The sequence below is a fragment of the Balaenoptera acutorostrata genome, chromosome 6 (genome assembly GCF_949987535.1).
Source record: "Balaenoptera acutorostrata chromosome 6, mBalAcu1.1, whole genome shotgun sequence".
Lineage (NCBI taxonomy): Eukaryota > Metazoa > Chordata > Mammalia > Artiodactyla > Balaenopteridae > Balaenoptera > Balaenoptera acutorostrata.
In genome coordinates, this window is record NC_080069.1 from 104,020,487 (window position 1) to 104,045,687 (window position 25,201).

The following is a 25,201-nucleotide window of genomic DNA, read 5'->3' on the forward strand; positions in this document are numbered from 1 at the left end:
TCTATCTCAAACTCACTGTCCATGTTACTAACAATAACTCTGAAAAGTTTCCAGTGTAAAGTATACCTGACTAAAATGAATAGAACTGTATGGCATTTCCTAAACACTTAACATCCAGTTTTACAACAGAAGCCTAGATAATCAGAAAACTACTCAGGACAGAAAACAAGGTGAAACGCTGCCCTTTCCCCTGCTTCTTGGTCGTAAGTTTAAAAGACTTCTTACGGATTCAGCTCCACAGGTTTGTGAGTTTCTCTTATTCAAAAACAGTAGATAGTATGGAATTTAGTTATGCTACGACACTTTTAGAACCCTAGCTATCCCCATAATCCATATGGCATTGGAAAACCGTGGCCTTCTATAATGTCAGCAGAAGTTTCTGAGTTTCTGGAATGATCAGATTATCACCCACATGACCTGACTTTGCATGAGAGCTTTATGTTCTGTATACTGGCTTCTTGATGGTAAAGAGGATAACACATTCTTTATTTGCTAATTGCTCTATACTTTTGGAAAGTAAGACAGTTAAAATAATTTAGTTTATAAATTTTCTAGCATTTAACCTTCCTGTGTTTTTATTCTAATTTTTTTTCTTTTTTTTTTTTTATTCTAAGAAATTCCCCTGAAACACCTTCATCTGATAAGAGACACCCCTTCCCCCTCCATTATTATGTTTGGGCAAAATGTAACCTTTGAACATTTCCCTTAAGGCATTGCAATATGCAGTGGTAGTTAACATTTAACCAGCATTATTACCCTATTCATGTTTATAGGTAAGACTTCTTAAGACAGAAAAATAATACAGAGATGCCAATATAAGTCAGAAATAAGACCAGCCATTTGATGAATCTGGGAGGTGGACATTTTAATATCATTTTATCCCCTGATAAATATAAAATCATAATTGTTAACATATATATGCTAAGACACAAACATATGAAATTATACTGAGTGAAAAAAGCTAAACTCAAAAGGCTACAAACCATATGATTGCATTTATATGACAGTCTCAAAATGACAAAATGACAGAGATGGAAAACAGATTAGTGGTTGCCAGGTGTTAGGAAATGGGGGGCGGGGGGGTTGGATATGGAGCGAGAAGGAGATGAGTGTGACTATAAGGGAGTAGCAAGGGGGATGTTTGTGGTGATGGAGCAGGTCTGTAGCTTGTGGGGTGGGTTATACAAATCTACACATGATAAAATTGCACAGACCTTTAGACACAAGTGCATATAAAACTAGCAAAATCTGAGTAAGATTTGTGGATTGTACCAGTGTCAATTTCCTGGTTTTGTTACAGTTATTAAGACTTTACACATTGGGGGAAACTGGGTGAAGAGTACATGGGACCTCTTTGTACTTCTTTTAAAACTTATTGTGAATCTATAATTATTTCAAAATAAAACAATAAAAGAAATATTGCAAAGTGTTCCCTTAATACATGTTATTTGTTCAATAGTTAAGCAATAACTTCAAAGGCTTAAGAAAAATGTGTAGGTGTATAATTCATATTTTTCAGGCTCTATCAACTTAGTAGGCAGACTAGGTTATAATAGCTGACACACACTGAGTCTTCCCAGTCTGTTGTATGATGAGCCTTCCTTCAGAGTCCTTCCCAACTGTTTGAGTAGAGTTGAAAGTGTTTCCTGCATACTCACTGACCTCTCTGCCACCATGAGTTATGTCCGTTTTCCTCAGCCTGTTCCTGGCCCTGATGTAATCATTTCCATGTAAAGCTGCTAGCATGACCAGTGCTTGGTTCAGGGCACTCCAGCGTTTGCACTGAAGATGCTGTCTCTCGTCACTGTCCTATAGTAGCAGTTGCCAGCCCAGTTGCTCAGCTGAGGCGTGGACATTGAGCAGTGGATTTTTAAGAGTAATTTTTCTATCACCGAGGTCCCAACGGCTCTCAAAGTTTTTAATAAAACAGCCCTTTCCATTTTCATTATCAGAAAATCCTTTAAGATTTAGGCATGAGTCTGGGACAAGGCCGGAGAACAATCTGAGTGATAATCACTACCCTCTTTTAAGAATCATCATTCCCCTTAAGCACTGACCTTTTGTCCTTAAGACTGGTACACTCTACTCTCTACCCTGAGGGTGTGTTCTCACCTAGGAGTTTCCTTGGCCCCGCTTGGAAGTAGATCTCTTAGAAATAGAGGACAACATACCTCTTCAGAGATGCTTAAGTATATTTGATCCTACCTGATTTCAAACTGAGGACCCTCCCCCCCATGCTCACAAAAAGAGAGGGAATTCTATTCGCTACAACAAAGAACTAGAAAGGGGCACTGTTTGAGTTAGGTTAAGGAACACCTCTGAAATGAATAGTACTGTATGGTAAAGAGTGGTCTAGAGCCAGACTAGCTAGTTTAGAATCTTAAATCTTTGTGAAGTCTGTGCAGCATTGCATTGCCCTGGCCAAGTTCATAGTGGAGCAGAACGTCCCATCCCAGCCATTGCCACCCCTGGGAGGAGAGGCTTTCCCGGTATCAACAGTTTAAAGATTCTCAATGATGAATTCTTGTGTCTACCAACCTATTCGGCTGACGCATGGCCACTGAGCAGGTGAACGTTGCCTTTAATGACAACATTCCTGAGGATTCTGACACCTACCTACATTATGTGGCCAGATCAGGCCATTTTGGCACCAAGGGCTTGGCATCACACTTGTGTCAGGTGAGAACGATGCCAAGATCCTCAGTGATGGGCGGGATCACTTTGAGGTCAATATTAATGAACTCTGATGAGATAGACATCTCCTCCTACATTGGATAGACCCTTTAGAGGACACACAGGTTGGGGGTGAAGTAGACACTGCTGCCACCTACCCCTGACAATCCCCTGTCCCCACCCCAAGGCTTCCCTCTTTTGCATCACCACCACTCCTAAACCCCCATTTCCTGATTTGTCAGAATTTTTTTCAACAAAACTTTAAAAACAAAAAGTTTATAAACCAGCACTTCACTAAAAGTGTGAACTGGGACAAATTACCCAACTTCTCTGTGCTTCAGCTTCCTGAAGAGGGGATAATAATAGTACTTTTCTAATATCTTTTAGGGAAGGTTTAAACAGATCAATTCATGAAAAACACTTAAAACAGTGTTTAGCACATGGTAAGTGCTCAGTAAGTTTATACTTATTAATAATTATTATTTCATATTACTATTATGAGCTTACAAAGCATCAGAATTCCTTGAGAACATAATTCAAGAATCATTTGTTTGGTGAGGACTGTGAAAAGGTGCTGGTTTATAAATTGTTAACTAGTCCCTAACAAGGTAAGAATGGAATATGAGAATAAGAGTCTAGAAACTTTCATAGCAATTTGACAGAAATATTTTTCTTGAATCTAATAATAAAATTGGATTAATATTCTGTTTTTGTTTTTTTATTTTGATTTTTAGTTATTTTTATTGTATTTTTACAAAAGCATTAACCCACAGAGTATTGGAAAAATTTTTTCAATGGTTCTTTACCACAATTTTAGATTTTAAGTTCAATTTTTTTCTTTTTTTGGCTGTGCCACGTGGCTTGCGGGATCTTAGTTCCCCAACCAGGGATCAAACCCAGTCCCATGGCAATGAAAACGCTGAGTCCTAACCATTGGACCCCCCCAGGGAATTCCCTTATGTTCAATTTTTTTTTTTTTTAGTCTAGTTTTTTGTTTGTTTAATTTTTATCTCTTAGCCATGTGGCATGTGGGACCTTAGTTCCCCGACCAGGGATTGAGCCCGTGTCCCCTGTATTGGAAGCACACAGTCTTAACCACTGGACCGCCAGGGAAGTGGCTTTTATGTTCAATTTTTAACTTTTTAATTTTACAAGTAATATATGAATATATTCTCTTTTTGAGTTTTTTAATCTTTTATTGTGGAAAATTTTAAACATAAAAATAAATGGAATTGTTTAATGATCCCCAACTACCAATCACTGATAATTTTAAAATTATCAGTGTAGAGCAGTAGTTCTCAAACTTTAACATGCATCAGAATCAGCTGGAGGGCTTGTTAAACAGAAATTGATTGTTTCTGCTTCAGGGGTGGGGCCCAGTAATTTGCATTTCTAGCTGGTGCTGTTGCCACGGATAGTATGGGAACCAAACTTTGTCCTTGATGTAAAGGGCTAAGATTCTTCTGTAACCAGTACTTGACCAAAAGCTGTTTATTTTGCAACCCCTAACCCTACTACCCCTTAGCTTCAAGCATGTGTTTCTTGCTAAACCCAAGGCAGACTATATTCCTAATAACTTTTTTTCTCCTAACCTGAACCCACAGAATGTACTTTTCCACAGTTACTCTCAGGCATCTACTTCTGAGAACTGATAACAGAATTTTTGCCTTGTCCCCTCTTCACATTGTTGCTTCATCGTCCATTTTTCTCATGAGCAACTTAAGTGTCTATGAAGTTTTCTTTCTTCTCACTTGTTTTCTAATAGTCTTACTCTAGGACTTTCTACATCAATATTCTGACATTCTTTTTTCATCTATAACATCACCCACTCTCCACCATTCCATTCAATTATTTTCTTTTAGGTAAAATTTACATACATTGAAATCTACAGATTTTTTTTTAAAAAGGATGCATCCATGTAACCTTGTAATTTACACATCTGGACTGCTTTTTCTTTTTTTTAATTTAATTTAATTTATTTATTTATTTTTGGCTGTGTTGGGTCTTCGTTTCTGTGCGAGGGCTTTCTCTAGTTGCAGCAAGTGGGGGCCACTCTTCATCGCGGTGCGCGGGCCTTTCACTGTCGCGGCCTCTCTTGTTGCGGGGCACAGGCTCCAGACGTGCAGGTTCAGTAGTTGTGGCTCACGGGCCTAGTTGCTCCGTGGCATGTGGGATCTTCCCAGACCAGGGCTCGAACCCGTGTCCCCTGCATTGGCAGGCAGATTCTCAACCACTGCGCCACTGGGGAAGCCCTGGACTACTTTTAAAGAAAAGAAGATAAGTAGTTGACTTAAAATAATTTTCTAACCATTGATTGAAATAGTTGCATTGACTAAAATAGCATTGACTTAGTTTTATTATAATGGCAGTTAAATATTTAGAAACATTAGACTAGATTCTTACCCAACAGTAAACAAAATAGATTTAAAAATTAAATGTAAAAATTCCAAAGCCTATAGAAATCCAAGTTAACAGTTATTAATTTCAGAAGACAAAATCGTTTGACTACTAAAAAAAAATCCTTGTTCACAATGTGAATATAGTGCTGACTCCTGCAGCAGAGGTTCTTTGGCCAGTGATATGGGAGATGCTCAACATATTTAGTAACTGGCACTAATTGGGTATCAACCATTCAAAATTAATGTCCTTAAACTACTAGTAGGGCCAAAACTTTGTATATTAGCTGGATACCAGCATAGATATAACTTCACGAGAGTAGGCGATGTGGCAGACTCAGTTGTATCAATAACTTTCTATGTACCTTCATTTCTTAGCATGCCATAGTATTTGCCCTCTATCTGAATCAAATGCATCATCTACATATCAAGCCTATCTGCTCTTTTCTCATTAGCCCAAGACAACTAAAGTGGCACTAATGGGTAGGAAAGCAAATAGAAATACGAACATTGGCACTAAATTCACATGGTAGTACTTTGTTGTGAAAGTAGTGTAGTTATCCACCTGATCTGGAGTATCATTATACGATGTTTTAGATGTTATAAACACAAATGTGACAAATTGAAACATTGTTGCAGAAAACCCTCAGACCTCCATGAATGTATTCACAGGCCTATTTAAGAAACATTTGCCTGAAACAGTTCTCAAACTTGAGTCATTCCAATACCAGTTCCATAATTCTTACTCTATCCATGTACCAACTTCACTCTTGTTTACTTAACATTTTTCTTTAAATCACCTCACTTTTTTACCTCAATATTTTTATTTTAAAATTATTTTCTTTTATATCACTATCATAAATGGAAAAACCACAATCACTTGCCATAAGAGCTGTCATAAATAAAAACAAATACAGTGAAAACAGGAAATGTTATTAAATTCTACCTAGATACTATTATCTACTGAAGGTTCTGGACCAGAGGTCTATCTCTCCTTTTAATAAAAAGGGAGAGGGACTTTCCTGGCACTCCAGTGGTTAAGACTCTGCGCTTCCACTGCAGGGGGTGTGGATCCCTGGCTGGGGAACTAAGATCCCGCATGCAGCAAGGCATGGCCAAAAAAAAATTAAACATTAAAAAATAAAAAGGGAGATTACCAACAAAGTATTGATGTAAGAAGTATACTAGCACCAAAGCAACTATACTCCGATAAAAATTGATTAAAAAAAAAAAAGTATACTAGCACCAAGAGGAAGCTTTTCTTCTGTCTCTGTAACCGAGCAGGACACTACGGGGCCTTCCCAGGACAGACCCCTCCCGCATATCCTCTGCTTTAGCTCCTCTCTGAAGTACCCAGATAATAGTGTTTGGGGAGTTCCCTGGTGACCTAGTGGTTAGGATTCGGGGCTTTCACTGCAGTGGCCGGGGTTCAATCCCTGGTTGGGGAACTGAGATCCCGCAAGCCGAGCGGCCAAAAAAAAAATAGTATCTGATGCACATTTCCTGAGTTGTTTTACAGATGCTAAAACCACCATCAAATGGAAGAAATTGACTACTTGATGATCATGAGCATAGCCCCCAGACCTACTGGCACATAAAGATTGATAATGTTGGCCCCTGTGACACTGCCCTGTTACCTCACCATCAACCAATCAGAGAATGTGCACGAGCTGATCACAGACCCTGCGACCACCCCCAGCCCTCACCTTGCCTTTAAAAATGCCTTGCTGAAACCCATCGGGGAGCTCAGGTGTTTTGAGCGCTAGCTGTCCTAAATTCCTTGCTTGGCACCCTGCAATAAACGCTTCACTTTCCTTCACCACAACCTAGTGTCGGTAGATTGGCTTTACTGCATGTGGGCCTGCAGACCCAAGTTTGGCTCAGTGACATTTCCAGCTTTCTAAGAATTTCATCAGGTAGATATTCAATTTAACACATCAAGTAGATGTTGAATTTTGGCATTTGAAATTATCTTCGTAATGGGGTATCTGATTGTGAGATAATGGTGTAGCTTTTCTCCTTATTTCATTTAATGCAGCAAATTATTGTCATAAATTTCTTCATGTCAAGCCATTCTTGCATTCACAGAATAAACCCTACTCTGTCAAGGTACATTTAAAAAAATACATTGGTACATTTGTTTTGCTAATATTTTTTATTACGGTTTTAATATCTCTATTAATAAATGGGATCACTTTAGAGTTTTTTGTGGTCTCTCTGTACAGTTTTGGTATCAGAATTCTGGCAACTTCCTCTGGTAAATTAGAAGACCTAGTTTTAGTTCTAGTAATGATTATCTTTAAATAATATACTTAAATCATCAGCTTCAGAAGCAAAAATGTATTCAATTCAATGTACTCCACTCTGAGAAATGAAAGAAAATAGCCCTCCACTAACTCTCTCCCTTCTTTATAGTCAGTTTTGCCAGGGGATTATTATTTTCACATTATGTAAATTTTCTATGGAGTCATAATCCACATTAAATTTTATAAATAATCACACTTATTTAGACATAACTGACAGTGTTGTGTTTTTTAACTTCATCTTTCAGTTAGTAGAATAAATTTTCAAGATTTTTTTTAGACGGGATCTTGGGTTATCTGTTTCCTGAGTCCTTACATATTCTATTATTATCTAAGGTAAAACTTAAGTGGATGAAGAACTATTGAGTCATTCCCCAGAAAACTCTATAGCTATAGCCCTTCTCTCCTTCAGCATCATTAAACTATGGTGGAAAAGACTGAAGCCAGTCTTTTTCCTTCTGTATAAACTTTCTTTGGGCAGACACTTGGAAAAGTTTTTCTTCATCTTTGAAATTTAGATACTTATTTAGGATATGTCTTATTTTGAATCATTATTAATTTTTCTAGAAACAATCTTATGGGCAATTCTCAGACCCCATCTAAGTCAAACCATCCGCAGAAGTTGACAATTCCCTCCTCCTTGATACACTTTCTTCACTTGGTTCTCAGGACACTGCATTTTTGTTATGTTTTTGTACTTCTATGGCCACTCCCATCTTCTTTCCTGGTTCTGAACTCATGGCATTCAGATACTTTCAAGACTCAGTCTTTGACCTTCTCTTACTATACTTACTCTCTTGATACAGTTTCAGGGTTTTAAATACCATCTATAGCCTGATGATTACCAAATCTTTTTCTCTAGCCTCGAACTCTTCCTTGAACATCAGATTGGTAGTTCCTAGTTGGGACCCGTCAGGTTCCCATCTCAGAGCCCTTTGTACCTTCTGTTCCCTCTTCCTGGAATGCTTTTCCCCACATGGTTTGCTCCTTCCTATCCTTCCTCACATGTCACTTTCCCACTAAGACCTTTCCTGACCACTCTATTTGGAATGGGAAATCATGCATACTCACCCTACTATCTCTCCTCCTCCCTGCTTTATTTTTCTCCATACTCTAACATATATAACTTACTCATTTTATTTATTGTTCATCTCCCTTCACTAAAATGTAAAGTCAGTTAAAGCAGTGATATCCGTGTGTGTTTGTTTGCAGATGTATTCTTAGCAACTAGAACAATGCCTAGCACATAGTAGCCAGTATCTTATTAAATGAATACATGAAACAGGTTGTACCTTGCAGAGACAATCTTTCTTTTGATTTGGAAATTATTTACTGTATTCAATTTGTGTTAAACTTGTTCTATTTTCTTCCTTAGCATTACTAACTAGTTATTTATTGGTCTCTGATTGATCGTTTCCTTATTTTTATTTAATGTCATATTTTTTTCCCTTAATATTTTGTATGATTTTCTCAAGCCTATTCTTTCCAACCATAACTCAGATTTCTATAGTATTAATTTGATTCCTTACTATTGTTAATGTGTTTTAAAATTATATAATTTAATTTTTCTCTTTATTCTTTCACTAGCTCTGCCAGATTTTTTCTTTTTTCATCTCATTATTGTCTTACATACATACATTTTTTTTTTTTGGCCATGCCATGCGGCATGTGGGGATCTTTAGTTCCTCGAACAGGATTGAACCCATCCCCCTGCAGTGGAAGCATAGAGTCTTAACCACTGGACTGCCAGGGAAGTCCCATATTTACATTTGTTTAATTGAAGTATAGTTGATTTACAATGTTGTGTTAGTTTCTAGTGTACAGCAAAGTGATTCAGATACACACACATATATATTCTATACATATATATAAAATATATATATATTCTTTTTCAGATTCTTTTCCATTATAGGTTATTACAAGGTACTGAATATAGTTCCCTATGCGATACAGTAGACCCTTGTGTTCATCTGTTTTATATATAGTAGTATGTATCTGTTAATCCCAAACTCCTAATTTATCCCTTCTCCTTTCCTCTTTGGTAACCATAGGTTTGTTTTCTATGTCTGTGAGTTTGTTTCTGATTCATAAAAAAGTTCATTTGTATCATTTTTTTTTAGATTCCACATATAAGCGATATCATATGATATTTGTCTTTCTCTTTCTGATTTACTTCACTTAGTATGATAATCTCTAGGTCCATGCATGTTGCTGCAAATGGCATTATTTCATTTTTTTATGGCTGAGTAATATTCCATTGTGTATATATACTGCATCTTCTTTATCCATTCATCTGTTGATGGACATTTAGGTTGCTTCCATGTCTTGGCATTGGAGTGTGTGTATCTTTTTGAATTAGAGTTTTCTCTGGATATATGCCCAAGAGTGGGATTGCTGGATCATATGGTAGTTCTATTCTTAATTTTTTGAGGAAACTCCATACTGTTTTCCATAGTGGCTGTACCAATTTACATTCCCACCAACAGTGTAGGAGGGTTCCCTTTTCTCCACATCCTCTCCAGCATTTATTATTTGTAGACTTTTTAATGATGGCCATTCTGACCGGTGTGAGGTGATACCTCATTGTAGTTTTGATTTGCATTCTCTTTTAATTAGCGAAGTTGAGCATCTTTTCATGTGCCTGTTGACCATCTGTATGTCTTCTTTAGAGAAATGTCTGTTTAGGTCTTCTGCTCATTTTTTAATTGGGTTGTTTGTTTTTTTGATATTGAGCTGTTTGAGCTGTTTGTATATTTTGGAAATTAATCCCTTGCCAGTCACATGGTTTTCAAATACTTTCTTCCATTCTGTGTGTTGTCTTTTTGTTTTGTTTATGGTTTCCTTTGCTGTGCAAAAGCTTATAAGTTTGATTTGTTTATTTTTGCTTTTATTTCTTTTGTCTTGAGAGACAGCCCCCAAAAAACATTGCTACAATTTATGTCAGAGAATGTTTTGCCTATGTCTTACCTATATTTTAAAATGTCATGTTTCAGGGAATCCTTGTTTAATTACCTAAATAGGGCAAAGAAGTATTTTTCCCAAAGGTTTCCTCTTATCCATGTTTGTTCTTCTTTAAAAGTACAGTTCTTATGTTTTCACATATTATATTCTTCTACTTCATTTGTGATTGTTGTTTTTGGCCTGGGTTTCTGCTAGAATTGTTTTTCCTTGTCTGTGTAGGACAGGGAAGGGTACCTTATTTTTGAGTGATGGTAGTTCTACTCTGATCTTAAATTTACTAAAGAATAGTGTGAGTCATTGAGAGATCATAAATCTCCTCTCCACTTACCTGTGAATTATTGAATTTTTTTTTTTTTTTGCTTTTGATTCAGCTAGAGGGCTAGATATCAGTGGTTTATATTCTCGTTTCACCTTTCAACTACTTGGTGGGTATAGTGGAGGGGGAGTGACTATGTCAGGGTTCAGATCAGTAGACTACTGGCAAGTAAGGTATGCCTTCTCTCAACACCTTTTCACAAAATACTTTGAATATTCTGCTAAGTACCCACATTTGGTTGGGCACCTTTCCCTCCACTCTTATTAAGATAAGAAGGTCCTCCTCACAGAGGACTGGTTCTATTCTATAACATACAATATAGCACAGTTAAACATAGATGTGTGTGTAGGCATGGGTAGGTATATATACTTATATTTCCAAGCTTTACCTGCTGAGAAGGCTGAACAATGACACGTCATTAACTTATGCCCACATTTTAGTTTCTAAATACTGTTCCCCAGTAAAAAGAACCAGGACTCCTCAGAGAAGTCATTGTTTCCAGGGCTGCAGAAGCAAAAATACTAAATGAGCCTAGAGTATCTTGAGGCACTAAAAAGTAAAGAAGTACTTATAAAATGATAGGGACATGCCAAAAGGGCACAGGAGTCTACTGAAAGATCTCCCAGTGACCAAAAGGGAAAGAGTTTGAGCAACAAAATAAGTAACAATAGTATTGTATAACCCATAAAGTAAAATAACCATGAGCCAATACTGATACAAATAAATAGTTGAAGAAACAAATAAGTGAAGGAAAAGGGATAGCTCTTCCTTACAGATGAATTCTAATTAACACGCATAGACAGAATATGGGAAATAGAAAACCATCGTTAGAATAATTGCTGCAGACAAGATCCACCAATGGTTGCTAAAATTAGTGAGCAAAATTTTAAGAATAGGATGGCATAGTCTCAAAGTATCTCCCCTGAGATATTTATTAATTATAAAGAGAAAAATAGTAATTTTGCCGTAAAGAAACCCAGCAGATACCATCTTAGCTAAGCAATCAAGGTTAAAATTAACAGTAATATGACATGTTGACATGAACTCCTGATAGACTGCATTGACAAGGTTACATTGCTCCTATGGTATTTTGGCCAAAAATACATAACTCACTCTAATCCCAAGAAAACACTAGACAAACTTGAAATTCAACAAAATATTTTTTGTTTGTTGCACTCTTCCAGATTGTCAGTATCATGAAAGACGAAGACTGATGAAATGTTACAGATTGGAGGTTACTAATGAGACACTGACAACTAAATGCAATGTGAGATCCTGCAACAGAAAAGGGACATTAGTGGATAAATGGATAAAATACAAATGATATTTGTTTTCTGTTGTTGTGTAACAAATTACCATGTGCAAACTTAGAAGCTTAAAAGAATACACATTTGTTATCTCAAAATTCTGTAGATCAGAAGCCCACAGATCAGAAGCTTGACTGGGTCTCTCCTTAGTCTCACAATGCCAAAGTTAAGGAATTGGCCAGCTGAGTCTTTTATCTGGACTGTCTGGGAAAAGTCAGCTTCCAAGCTCTTTCATGTTGTTGTAAGAATCCAGTTCCTCATGAATGTAGATCCAAGATCCCTGTTTCCTTGCTGGCTGTCAGCCAGGGATTCTTGAGGCTACCTGTGTTCCTTCTTAGGTGGCCCCCTCCATTTTCAAAGCAGCACTGGTGAGGCTAGTCCTTCTCATATTTTGAATCTCTCTGACTTCTCCTTCTGCCTTCCTCTTCTGCCATCAGCCAGAGAAAGCTTCTGCTTTTAAGGGCTGTTATCTGGGTCAGGTAATCTCCATTTTCTAAAGTCAGCTAATGTGGAACTTTAATTACATCTGCAAAATCCCTTCCAAGCAGTACCCACAATTAGTGTTTACAAAACCAGGGAATGGGAATATTGCTGGAGGGAAAAACCTCTAGAATTCTGCCTACCGCACGAATAAAGTCTGTAGTTTATTTAATAGTATTGAGTGATTTAATTTCTTAGTTCTGATAATTGTATTCTGGTTATACAAGAGATTAACATTAGGGGAAGCTGGACAGAGGGTATTCCGGAATGCTCTGTAGAAATTTTACAATTTTTCTGAATGTCTAAATTTTTTTCAAAATAATTTAATACATAAATTATTAAGCATAATAATAAAATGACCACCAAGGAGAACTTGAGAAATTGATATCAAAGGCAAAATTGAAGGTCCTTTTATGTCCTTTTCTAATCCCATTTCTAATCTCTCCCACCCCAGTGTAAAGAGTGGTAATCCTATACCCTTGCTTTCTTTATAGTTTTAAGACATTTGTGCAAATTCCTAAACCATAAGAACTTTATATAAATGGTTGAATATTTTAATATTCTTCTGCCATTTGTTTTTTCACTCAATATTATGAGTCTGTGATCAATTCCATGTAGTTCATTAATTTTCAATGCTGTGCAGTATTTCTCTATGAGAATATGCCACAATTTATCCATTCTCTTGATTGATATTTGAGTGGTTTCTAGTTTCTCCTTGTTGTCATTGTGCTATTATAAATATTTTTTCTCTGAATATTCTTGTACCTATCTCCTGAGGCACTTACAGAGATTTCTCTAGGTCCTACAGGCTAGGTTATACGTTCAGGAGTGGAATTGCAGAGTCATGGAACTTGCTAATCTTCATCTTTACTTTGTTTCCAATGTGATTTTATCAATTTTCTCTACCACTATTATCAAGTGTTTGAGAGCTCCAATTGCTCATACTCTCAATTGGTATTGTACAATTTTAAAATTTTGCCAGTGAGTTTAAAAATGCCTTGTGTGCCCTAAGTTTTCATTTTCTAATTATTAATACAATTGAATATCATGTCATATTTTACTGGCCAATCATGAATCTTCTTCAGTATAATATCTGTAATGTATTTTACCTATTTTTTTCCATTTGACTATTGTTGTTTACTTATTGGTTTTTAGGTGTCCCTGGTAATAACTATAGTAGATATCTTCTTCCAGAATGTGGCTTCTCTTTTCATTTTCTTTATAGTGTCTTCTGCTGAACAAAATCTCTTAATTTTAACAAAATAAAATGTATCAATCTTTTTTTATTTATGTTTTGGGCCTTTTGCTTAAGTTTCTATTCAGTATTATACCATAGTTCCTGTACAGTAAGACAAGAAACAGAAGTAAAAGATGTGAATATTGGAAAGGAGAAAGCAAATTCCCATTATTTGCAATTGATATAATTATATAGAAAAATCCAAAAGTATGTCAAAATTGTTAAAATTAATGAGTTTAGTAAGCAGTCTAGGTATGAGTACATGAAAATCAGTTGCATTTTACATACCAGCAACAACAATTAGAAAATATCACTTAGAGGGAATTCCCTGGAGATCCGGTGGTTAGGATTCCACGCTTCCACTGCAGGGGGCACGGGTTCGATCCCTGGTCAGGGAACTAAGATACTGCAAGCTGAGTGGCATGGCCAAAAAAAAAAAGAAAGAAAAAAAGAAAATATCACTTAGAAATGGTAATCCCATTGCCACAGAACTATACACTTAAAAGTAGTTAAAATGATAAAATTTGCGTTTTGTACATTTTATCACTCACACACACAAAGGATGCCATTAAATTTTGTATAAAAACAAAAATAAAAGGTACTGAGGAATAGATCTAACCAATATCTGTAATACCTTATGGAAAAAAAAACGAAACTGTATTAGGAAAGACCTAGCCTAAAGAAGTGACGTACCATGTATGGAGTAGAGACACTAAATTGTAAAGATATAGTTTCCCAAAGTGATCTATGGATTCAAAGCAATCCCAAGCAATATTCCCAGGAATTTGATGAAATGATTTCTAGAATAAGACAATCTTGAAGAATAACAATGTGAGAGGATTTGCCTCACCAAATCTTAAAATTTATAAAGTCAAATAATCAAGAAAAATGTAGTATTGCCATAGGGATAGACGAATTATTTAATGGAACAGATGTGGGCATATATTAAAACTTGATGTAGGACACAGAAGGCATTTAGATCAATGGGGAAAAGAGTGGAAGTTTATCTCTACCTCATTACAAATATATCAATAGATATCAACCTCATACCCACATACAATGAGCAGCTCCAGGTGACTCAAAAAGGAAAGGCAAAATTTTTAAGCTTTTAGAATAACATTTAGGAGACTATCTTTATGACTTCAGGATAGAAAATGAGTTCTTAAACATAATTTCAATTTAAAGACATCCACACTTTAGTAATTCCACTCCTATATGTACATAACCTAGAGAAACTTGAAATGTGCACTAGGAGACATATGAAAGAATATTCATAGCACCACTGTTCTATATAATAAACATGATAACGCAAATAACCCAAATGTCCATCAACAAGAGAGATGGGCAAATAAATTGTGGCATAGTCACACAATGGAATAGTATACAGCAGTGAAAAATGAATAAACTACAATAGGCAATGATATGGATAAATCAAAACAAAATACTGAATGAAAAAGCAAATCAGGGACTTCCCTGGCAGTCCAGTGATTAAGACTCTGCACTCTGGGGGCACAGGTTCAATACCTGGTTGGGGAACTAAGATTCCACATGCTACGCAGCGTGGCCAAAAAAACCCAAAACACAACAAAAAAAGTAAATCTGAGAAAACTATATATACTAAGATACCATTTCTATAAAGTTAAAAAGGAAGCACAACCAAGCAAAGCTAACCAATATATTATGTACACACACACACAATTTTATAAAAGATGACAAGGGAAAGATAAACACAAAACTGAATGGTTACTTCTCGGGAGGAGGCAGGGAGATGGAATCCAGAGAAGCACATGACTCATCATTTTCAGTCCTTTAGCTGGGTGATGGTTTCACAGATGTTTATTTTTATCTCATGATTTACATATATATCATACATATTTTGAATGTATCTTATACACACACACACACACACACACACAAAATCTAGCCTGTTTCTGTCAGCATTGATATAGGTCCCCAAACCTCATCAATTAGGGCAGCATTTTTCAACCTCAGCACATTTTGGATGGGATATTCTCGGGAGGATGGGATGTACTGTTCTGTGTATTATAGCATGTTTAGTGGCATCCCTGGACTCTATTCACTAGATGCCAATAACATCCCCCACACAAACGTGACAACTAAGAATGTTTCCAGACATTCACAAATATTCCCTGGGATGCAAGTTCCATTAAGAATCATTGCCTTAGGGATATCCGTATTTTCTTCCAATTAATCCAATCATTTAAAATGGTGGGTTTTTAAAAATTTATGTAGCATTATTATAAGGTTTAAAAAGTTTTAAATAAGCTTTATTTTTTTTTGAATTTTTGAATTTTATTTTATTTATTTTTTTATACAGCAGGTTCTTATTTAAGCTTTATTGTTTAGAGCAGTTTTAGATTTACAGAAAAATTGTGAAGATAGTACAGAGACTTCTTATATGCCCTACACCCAGTTTCTATGGTTAACATCTTACGTTAGTAGGATACATTTGTTACAATTAATGAAACAATATTGATACATTGTTATTAACTATCATCCATACTTTATTAAGATATCATTAGTTTTTACCTAATATTGTTTTTCTGTTCCAGGATCCCATCCAAGATACCACATTACATTTAGTCATCATATCCCCTTAGGATCCTCTTAGCTGTGACAGTTTCTCAGACTTTCCTTGTTTTTGATGACCTTGACAGTTTTGAGGAGTACTGGTTAGGTATTTTGTAGAATGTCCTTCAGTTGCAATTTGTCTTATATTTTCCTCACAATTAGACTAGAGTTATTTATAGGTTTTGGGGAGGTTTATAGAGAAAAAGTACCATTTCATCACATCGTATCAAGGATACATATTATCAACATGGCTTATCACAGTTGATGTTGACTTTGATCACCTGACTGAGTTGGTGTTTATCAGCTTTCTTCACTGTAAAGTTATTTTTTTCCCCTTTTCATACTGTACTCTTTGGAAAGAAGTCACTATGTACAGCCCACACTTAAGGAATGGAGAGTTATTCTGTACCTCCTTAAGGAGGCTGTATTTACAGAAATTATTCGGCATTCTTCTGTACAGGAATTCTGTCATTTCTCCTCATTTTTAATTCAATCATATAATTATATCACTATCAACTCATGGATATTTATTTTATACTTTATAATCCAGTACCACTTTATTTTGTTGCTCAAAGTGTTTCAGTTTTAGCCATTGAGAGATCTTTCAGTTGACTTTTGTACTCCTTTGACATACCTCCATCAATGTGGGGTGTTTTGTTTTGGGTTTGTTTATTGGTCTGTTTTGAGTACTCCCTTACTTTCTGGCACTACAAGATGCTCCAGGATCATCTTGTATATTTTCTGCCCCAGTCCTAAAATGAGTCATTTCTCCAAGGAACCCTGGTTCCTTTTATTGGAGTATAGGGTTAGAAACCAAGATCTGAGTATGAGATGTGCTCATTTCTACCGGAAATAAGATTTAAAAGAGGGGCTTCCCTGGTGGCGCGGTGGTTGAGAATCTGCCTGCTAATGCAGGGGACACGGGTTCGAGCCCTGGTCTGGGAAGATCCCACATGCCGTGGAGCGGCTTGGCCTGTGAGCCACAACTACTGAGCCTGTGCATCTGGAGCCTGTGCTCCGCAACAAGAGAGGCCGCGATAGTGAGAGGCCCGCGCACCGCGATGAAGAGTGGCCCCCGCTTGCCACAACTAGAGAAGGCCCTAGCACAGAAACGAAGACCCAACATAGCAATCAATCAATCAATAAAATAAATAAATCTTTAAAAAAAAAAAAAAAGATTTAAAAGAAAAAAAATCTTTTTTTAGTTTGAGTGTTTTGGAGAGACCCAGCCTGTTGTAGGATTTTTATCTTATAATCAGTGTTTATTTACTCTGCTCAGTTTACTTTGGTCAACAATTGCATACCTGTCTTGCAGGTCATTGTTAACCCTTCAGCAGCCCCTAACTTCCAAGTTTCAGTTATGGGTCAGGAAACTGAGTCCTGGAAAACCAAAATGTGTGTCATATTGTCTCTTCTTCTGTTCTACCTTCTTTACCATCTTGGAATAGACCTCCCAAGGGTGGCGTTCTTAACTTTTTCCTGGTCCACCCAAGTCACCAGTCCTCATTTCTTCAAATTTCAGATTACTGCTGGACTTTTAGGACAATCTCATTTACTTTCTAAAAAATGGCACTGAGTTATTACTTAGAAGAAATGCTTGTCAAATCTCACTGCTTTCCTTAATTTGGATACAAATTGGAAGGTATTCTTCATAGTTTTTGGTAGGGTTGTGTCAGTTTCCTAGTTTCATTATACTTGAAATTTCTTCTCTGGTTTAGGTTCATTTTTGTTCATTTTTGTTCACTTCCCTGGAAGTTTTGTAACAATTAATGACTTTGATTAAATATTTCCACTCTTCTCAAGCAGCCTTGAATACTGTCTTTCACCAGCCCTTATCATGATTCTCCCTTAACTTACCTATTCCTAACCAGTTAACTAATGTGTGATTCACCCCAATGTTTTCAAAGAAGCGGAGGTGGAGGAATAGCTGTGAGTAGGATAGCAGAAGAAAAAGGACAAGTCCTTTTCTCCCCCCTTTCCAAGAACCTGTTACCTATAACTCTTGTGCCCTGAACTGAAGTTAGCTTCCTATAATAAGAGTTGATGTGCCTTTCCTTGGTATTCCATTTGTCTACAGATATATGAAGTTGATACATATTATAGATGCCTATAATATTGTAAATGTTCTTATATGGGACAAAATAGTCCCTTCTTAGGAATCTGAGACCATATCTTTAATAGGATATATAAATTTTATTTGCGACTAGAACAGGGCCTTTGCTCTGGCCATTAAGTGAAACCTTCCCCTAAAATTTTTGATATAACTGTTTAACAAGGAGTCAGATGGATTGGTTAGAGTATATCTATTTCATTTTTACTTATTTGCCCTTTGTGGAAATAGTCTTGTGCAAAAATCTGATCATAGTTTACAAGGTCAGTGGAAAGGTTCCTGCGATGCCAGATGACTGGATAGAACTACTGCTCTCCCTCCCCAGTATGGTTCTAAAAGATGTTTACATCATATGATCCTGCAGGGCACCAGGCAAATATTCAACCTTGAACAGGCAAACAAGCAAAAGGTCAGTAGCAGAAAAGCAAAACAAAAGAACAATCTGGAGGACTTCTCTATGTGAATATGTTGCTCATGTAACTGGAAAAGCAAATCTCCTTCCCACCCCCCTTAGAGGTGGAGGATTACTTGTATCAGAGGATAATAAGTCTTCATATAGCCTGTCTTGTACTGGAGCAGTAGGAGTATGAGACCTTAATCAAGAATTTAATTTAGTAGAGGGTAGTAGGAGGATGACACCTACAAGAATTTAATTTGGCATAGAGGAAAGACATGGGGTAATTCCAAAGTTTGGTATTTGTGTAGCAAAGTAGTGGCCATTAAGAGATAGATGGCTCAATTTTGGGACTGATTCTTAAGCTAACTTCAAATGTCTTTTTTTTTTTTTTAAATGCCTGGTAGGCACAGTTTGAAAGCTAGAAGATTAAAAAATAACTGGTATTGTTCTGCAATATAAAATCATAAAATGCTATCTTTATAGTGAGCAGGGTTGAAGCTATGTTGCTAACAGAAGAATCAAATGTTTCTCTTTCTCAGCTTGGAAAGAGTACGTGTACTCACAGTAGAGCACTGTGTCTCCGAATTTATGCCTGAGTTTGGGAGATGTGGGCGTGTTTGACATTATAGTCACTTACTGGACCCCAGGAAGAATTAGGGGGAAATATCTCCAAGGGAATTGGACTTGGAACACCTACACCCACCGTGGGCTCTCTTGCTAAAGTCATATTCTAAATAGAATGGGTAATTTATGCTTGGGAAAATGTTTGGCTTAGGAAAAGAGGATGGATCTTAATATATGAGACCAACTCCTTTGAGCAGGGCATGGGATTTCCTGAAAGGGGGTAGAGATATTAAAGACAATTTTAAAGAAGGAAATTTGAACAAAACTGATACTCTCAGGGAGAAAAGCAGATATGAAGACGAGGAGCAACGCTAGGGATTTGGCTGTGTTTAAGAGGGAACCCCTTGCAGTGGTTTATAGTCTTTTGATACTTTTGCCTTGAGACAAAGTATCATTTAAGAGTTAGGTCCAGATGCATGTAACAGAAAACCAAAAATAACAGTGCCTTAAACTAGATAAAAATGTATTTATCATGCAAAAGAAGCCTAGAAGTAATGGTTTCAGGGCTGTTATGGCACTCCATGTTCATCAAAGATCCAGTCTCCTTTTTGTTCTATTACGTGAGTATATGGCTTTCAGTCTTAAGGTCACAAAATGTCTGGAAGCCCTTTAAAGAAGTTTTCCCAGAAGTCCTCCCCAACATCTTCCGCTTACCTCATTAGCCATAATTTGGTCACATGGACACCCCTAGTTGCAGGGGAGGTTTGAGAGATGCACTGCTTTTGCTGGGCATACTGCCAGCTCTAATAATAGAGATATACCGTTAATAAGAAGTGGAGAATGTGTAATGGGTAGGCAGATACTCTCTGACATAGCAGTTGTTATATAAAGTTATTATTTATATATAGATAGATAGATAGATAGATAGTAATTCCCTCATATAAACCTCAACTCTTTGGCAAAGAGTTGTGTGGGGATGGTGTAGTAAACAAACCAACGGGCTTCCCTGGTGGCACAGTGGTTAAGAATCCACCTGCCAATGCAGGGGACACGGGTTCGAGCCCTGGTTCGGGAAGATCCCACATGCTGCAGAGCAACTAAGCCCATGTGCCACAACTACTGAGCCTGCGCTCTAGAGCCCGCAAGCCACAACTACTGAGACCACGTGCCACAACTACGGAAGCCCACGCGCCTAGAGCCTGTGCTCCGCAACAGGAGAAGCCACCGCAATGAGAAGCCCATGCACCACAACGAAGAGTAGCCCCCGCTCGCCGCAACTAGAGAAAGCCCACACGCAGCAACAAAGACCCAACGCAGCCAAAAATAAATTTTTTTAAAAAGGAAAAAAACCCAAAAAGCAAACCAACAGAGCAAAAAAGTGGAATATGGCGTGGTCCACACACCCACTCCACTACTTGCACTCATGAGAGGGAGCAGTTGTCTGCTGAGGGAACTGTTTCCTGGAATTCTACAAGATGGCCAAGCTGCAAAGTGAGGAAATCCCACAGTGTGCCTTTGAGCAGGGGGAGAATTAGAAAGCTAGGTGGGAGACTCAGGAGGGTTCTGAGACAACTGCTCCCCAACCCCAAACTTTCTTTCATGTATGTTATAGGAGAAAGTTCACCCTTGAAGGAGCTATGGAAAGGGGAAGGTTAGTTCCACTCGTGGTTGCAAGATAGATGCAGCTGTTCCAAGCATCACATCCAGAAATAACATTAGAAGAAAAGAGGCAATCTATTCTGTGGTCTCTTTAAGAAAGAAAAAACTTTAAGAAAAGAAAACCTTTCCCAGCAGACCTCACATTTGCCAGAACTAGAAAACACCAGCTGCTAAACAAGGCATTGACTGGTGAACAATGATGTACACACAAAGGCTTTTATTGCAATATTGTTTATAATATAGACAATATTGAAACACCTTAAATGTCCATCACAAATGGTAAAATTAATATGGAGTATATTCATGTAAAAGAAAACTATGCACCTAAGATAGGCTGGGAACTGGGATGTGGGACCCTTTACTGGACAAATGTCTCCTCCAACAACAGAATACAAAGAAACTATAAGGAACTAAAAATAACTGCATGCATGGCAGTGGGGTGATTATGAACAATGTTACAAAAAGGCCACAAACCGACTGCCACTTGTGAAGTGCCTGGAGCAAAAGCAGGGTACTGCGCATGATCCCTGCACACAGCACCACCACGGGGGTGGGCAGACCACCTAAGCCGCCCCTCCTGCCCGATTCACCATCTGCCCCTACCCTCGCTCTATTTAAGGAACCAGCCCGCCCTCCTTGGAGAGTGAGCAAGGGCACCTGTTTCTTGTTTTCATTCCCAATAAAGCCTTGCCTGAATTTCTCCTCTGGCCTCTTATCAATTTCTATTGATTAAAGAGTCCAAGGACCCAGGTTGGTAACACACCTATGAAAAAAAAAGTTGGACCCAGGTTGGTAACACACCTATGAAAAAAAAAAGTTAAGGTGAACTTCTGGGTATAAACTTGGAAAGATGTTTATGATACATTAAGTAAAACAAAAAAAGTTTCCAAAACAATAGAATATATATAATTTCCCCTATGCTTTTTTTAAATCAATCAAAATCTATATAAAAATTTCAAAGTCTTAAAGGATACATGCCGAACTGTTAACAATGATTATCTCTGAAGGGTGATATTAGAAACTTTCACTTTCTCTAGATATTGGAATACTGTATTATCAGAAAAATATAGACATTAAAATACAGCAATGAAGTTAATATCCAACAGTTACTAATTAAATGACTGGCAACAATTCACTGAGCAATAAAAGGTGCAGTTAGGGGTCCTATTGGGAAGATTTGGTACCATGTCAGAAGCAATTGCTGTACCCTCAAAACCCCAAGTATTTCCCTTGGGGTGAAAGGAATGGAAAGTTTCAACAGATCCCTGACTCTTCCAACGCGCTTGAAAGCATCTGCTGTTAGTCACATTGGATTGCTGGCCTTTGACCAGCAGTTAGTAATTTTATATTTGACTGAAGAAGCCTAGAATATCTTAAAAAGCAAGTTGAAAAATCACAACGGCAAATTACAACACACTAAAGCAGTGTTTTCCAAATGGTAGGTTATGATCCAAGAATGAGGCACTGAAATAATTTTGTAGGTTATGATCAACTTTAAAAAAAAAAAAACAGGGTACTACATAATAGATTCAAATAAAATAGAAAACCGTGTACAGGGTCTGGATGAGAAATTTATGTATGTTGGCTGTGGTCAACAAATTTGAATTCTACACTGCATTCTACACTTTAAGAAAATATACCCTTATGCAAGGTCAGGGTTAGAAGAGTCCTAATTTGACAGTAAGATTACACTTGTTTTCAGTGTCATATCCTTTGATATTTCAATTCAAGTTGTTATTTTCAGTCCCCTATGTATTTGAAAACCACTTTTTAAAATTGGAGAATTAAACTTGATAGGCTTTTTTTTGGCTGTGCCGTGCAGCTTGTGCGATCTTAGTTCCCCGACCAGGGATCAAACCCCCACCCTCGGCAGTGAGAGTGCAGTCCTAACCACTGGACCGCCAGGGAAGTCCCAAACTTGATAGACTGTATTTATTTATCTATTATTTATTTATTTGGCTGCGTCAGGTCTTAGTTGTGGCACGCCAGATCTTTGTTGTGGCGATGCGGGATCTTTCGTTGTGGTGCTTGGGTTCAGTAGTTGTGGCGCAAGGGCTTAGTTGCCCCACAGCATGTGGGATCTCAGTTCCCTGACCAGGGATCGAAACTGGAAGGCGGATTCTTAACCACTGGACCACCAGGGAAGTCCCTTGATAGACTTTATTAGTCACAAAAAGTGAAGATAAGTTTGACTTTTATGACAATTTGTTCTAATGATAAAAAGTATTACTTTCTTTAAGGAACTTAAAATGTATGCCTCCTCTTATTTCCCCTTTATGAGGGTCCTATAAGGAACCTCATGCTATTTTTGCCTTAATCCAAGTCAGATTATAACGTCACAATATTGTTAATAAATTAACATTTTGTATTGTATAACTGTGAATTTTAAGATACCAGTGCCATCTAGTGGTTACTCTCAAGAAGTGTCCTCTCTCTTGGTTATACACTCAAGAGTGGAATTGCTCTTTCGTAGGTAGATACCCAGTAGCTGGTAACCATACTTTAACCTTTGGGGGAACTGCAAAACTGTTTTCCAAAGTGACTGTGCCATTTTACATTCCCACCAGCAATGTATGAGGGTTCCAATTTCTCTACATCTTGGCCAACACTTAGTATTTTCCATCTTTTCTATTGTAGCTATCCTAGTGGGTGTAAAGTGGAATCTCACTGTGGTTTTGATTTGTATTTCCCTAATAACTATTGCTTTGGGCATCTTTTCATGTGCTTCCTTGTTCGTTTATCTTCTTTGGAGAAATGTCTATTGAGGTCCTTTGCTCACGTTTAAATTGGGGGTTGTTCATCTTTTTGTTGCTGAGTTGTAAAAGTTCTTTATAGATTCTGGATACTAGACATTGTCAGATATATGACTTGCAAATACTTTCATTCTGTAGGTTGCCTTCACTTTCTTGAATGAGTGGAGAGTAAGCTTTTTCATCTAACAGTCCCTATCGACACTCTCTAAAATACCTAACATTTACAACAGTCTAAAGAACACATTAGTGGGGACTTCCCTGGCGGTCCAGTGGTTAAGAATCTGGGCTTCCACTGCAGGGGGCACAGGTTTGATCCCTGGTCGGGGAACTAGGAGCCCCTATGCCGGCCAGTGCGGCCAAATAATAAATAAATATGAAGATAACCTTTAAGGAAAAAAAAAACCCACATTGGTTACTCCTTGTTCCTTCTATATAGGCAGAGAACGTGCCTTTTTTTGCCCCACTGTATCTCCAGTGACCAGCACCCACTCGGTGCTAATATAAGTAAATTCCTCCAGAGTCTCTAAGGACCATATCACAGACCTCAAATTCAAATGCCTATGAGACTGGCAAGTGATATAAATGAATAAATAGAGACATTTAGGTCTTGTAATAAAAGAGAGAGTACATATCCTATTTCCAGGTTACTTTCTTTATCTACTCACATAACGTCATCATCCTGCTCTACCTCTTCAAAATAGAATTTCTTCACGTCTACCTAAAAATATTATGCCGGTCTCTAGTTCATTAGAGTAGCTGAGTTATGTCCAAGGTATACTACCAAAAGCAATACCGGCTCCCAGAGTTCATCTTATTCCACCACTGAGTCTGGGAATTTCCTCGCTGAGATATTGGCTAAGAGTCGAAAAATCAGAGTTAACTCAGTTCTTCGGTGCGACTATTGCAGATCTCTGATCCAGAAACTGCCCCTCACCACAGAGCTGTTTATCTGTAGTCCGGCCGGCTTTAGTCCAGATTCCGGGGGAGAGTCGAAATGCGCCGCTGGCCGGAAGAGTGCTTATCTGCCCAGGAAAAGCGTTCCTAAGAGGGGCCTCCGAGAGGGCGCGCGTGCAGCTGGGCAGGCGTCCAGGTGCCGGCGTGGACGGCGAGGGGAACGAGAGCCAAAGTCCGCTGAGAAGCCGCACCTCAGCCCTCAAGGTCCCTGGTGCACGACTCAAACGCCCCCCCACGCCCCCAACCCGGCAAAGGAACTCAGCGCTGCCGCGAGGAACCCTTCACAGGCCGGGAAAAGATGTACTCAGCAGCTGACGCGTCCAGCATTCCAGCCGCGGGCTGGAGACCAATTGTCACCGCAGAGCCCCCGCAAGAGGGGCGGGGCGGAGTTGTCTCTCACAGCGCTTGCGCATAGGGTCGGTTTCCAGTGGCCAGGCAGGCGGGAGGCGGAAACCAGCGCCGAGCGCCACGGAGGCCCACTGCGTGCGCAGGCGCACTC

At 38.0% G+C, this 25,201-nt stretch overlaps 1 long non-coding RNA gene across 1 annotated transcript; it reads right to left on the bottom strand.

Annotated features, from left to right (window-relative positions):
- Positions 1–4,689: 4,689 nt before the first annotated feature.
- Positions 4,690–25,068, bottom strand: LOC130708350 (uncharacterized). The gene is made up of 3 exons (XR_009008572.1): positions 24,414–25,068; positions 13,962–14,086; positions 4,690–4,933 (listed from the first exon to the last, which is right to left on the bottom strand). It is a non-coding gene; the product is annotated as an uncharacterized LOC130708350 (long non-coding RNA).
- Positions 25,069–25,201: the final 133 nt, after the last annotated feature.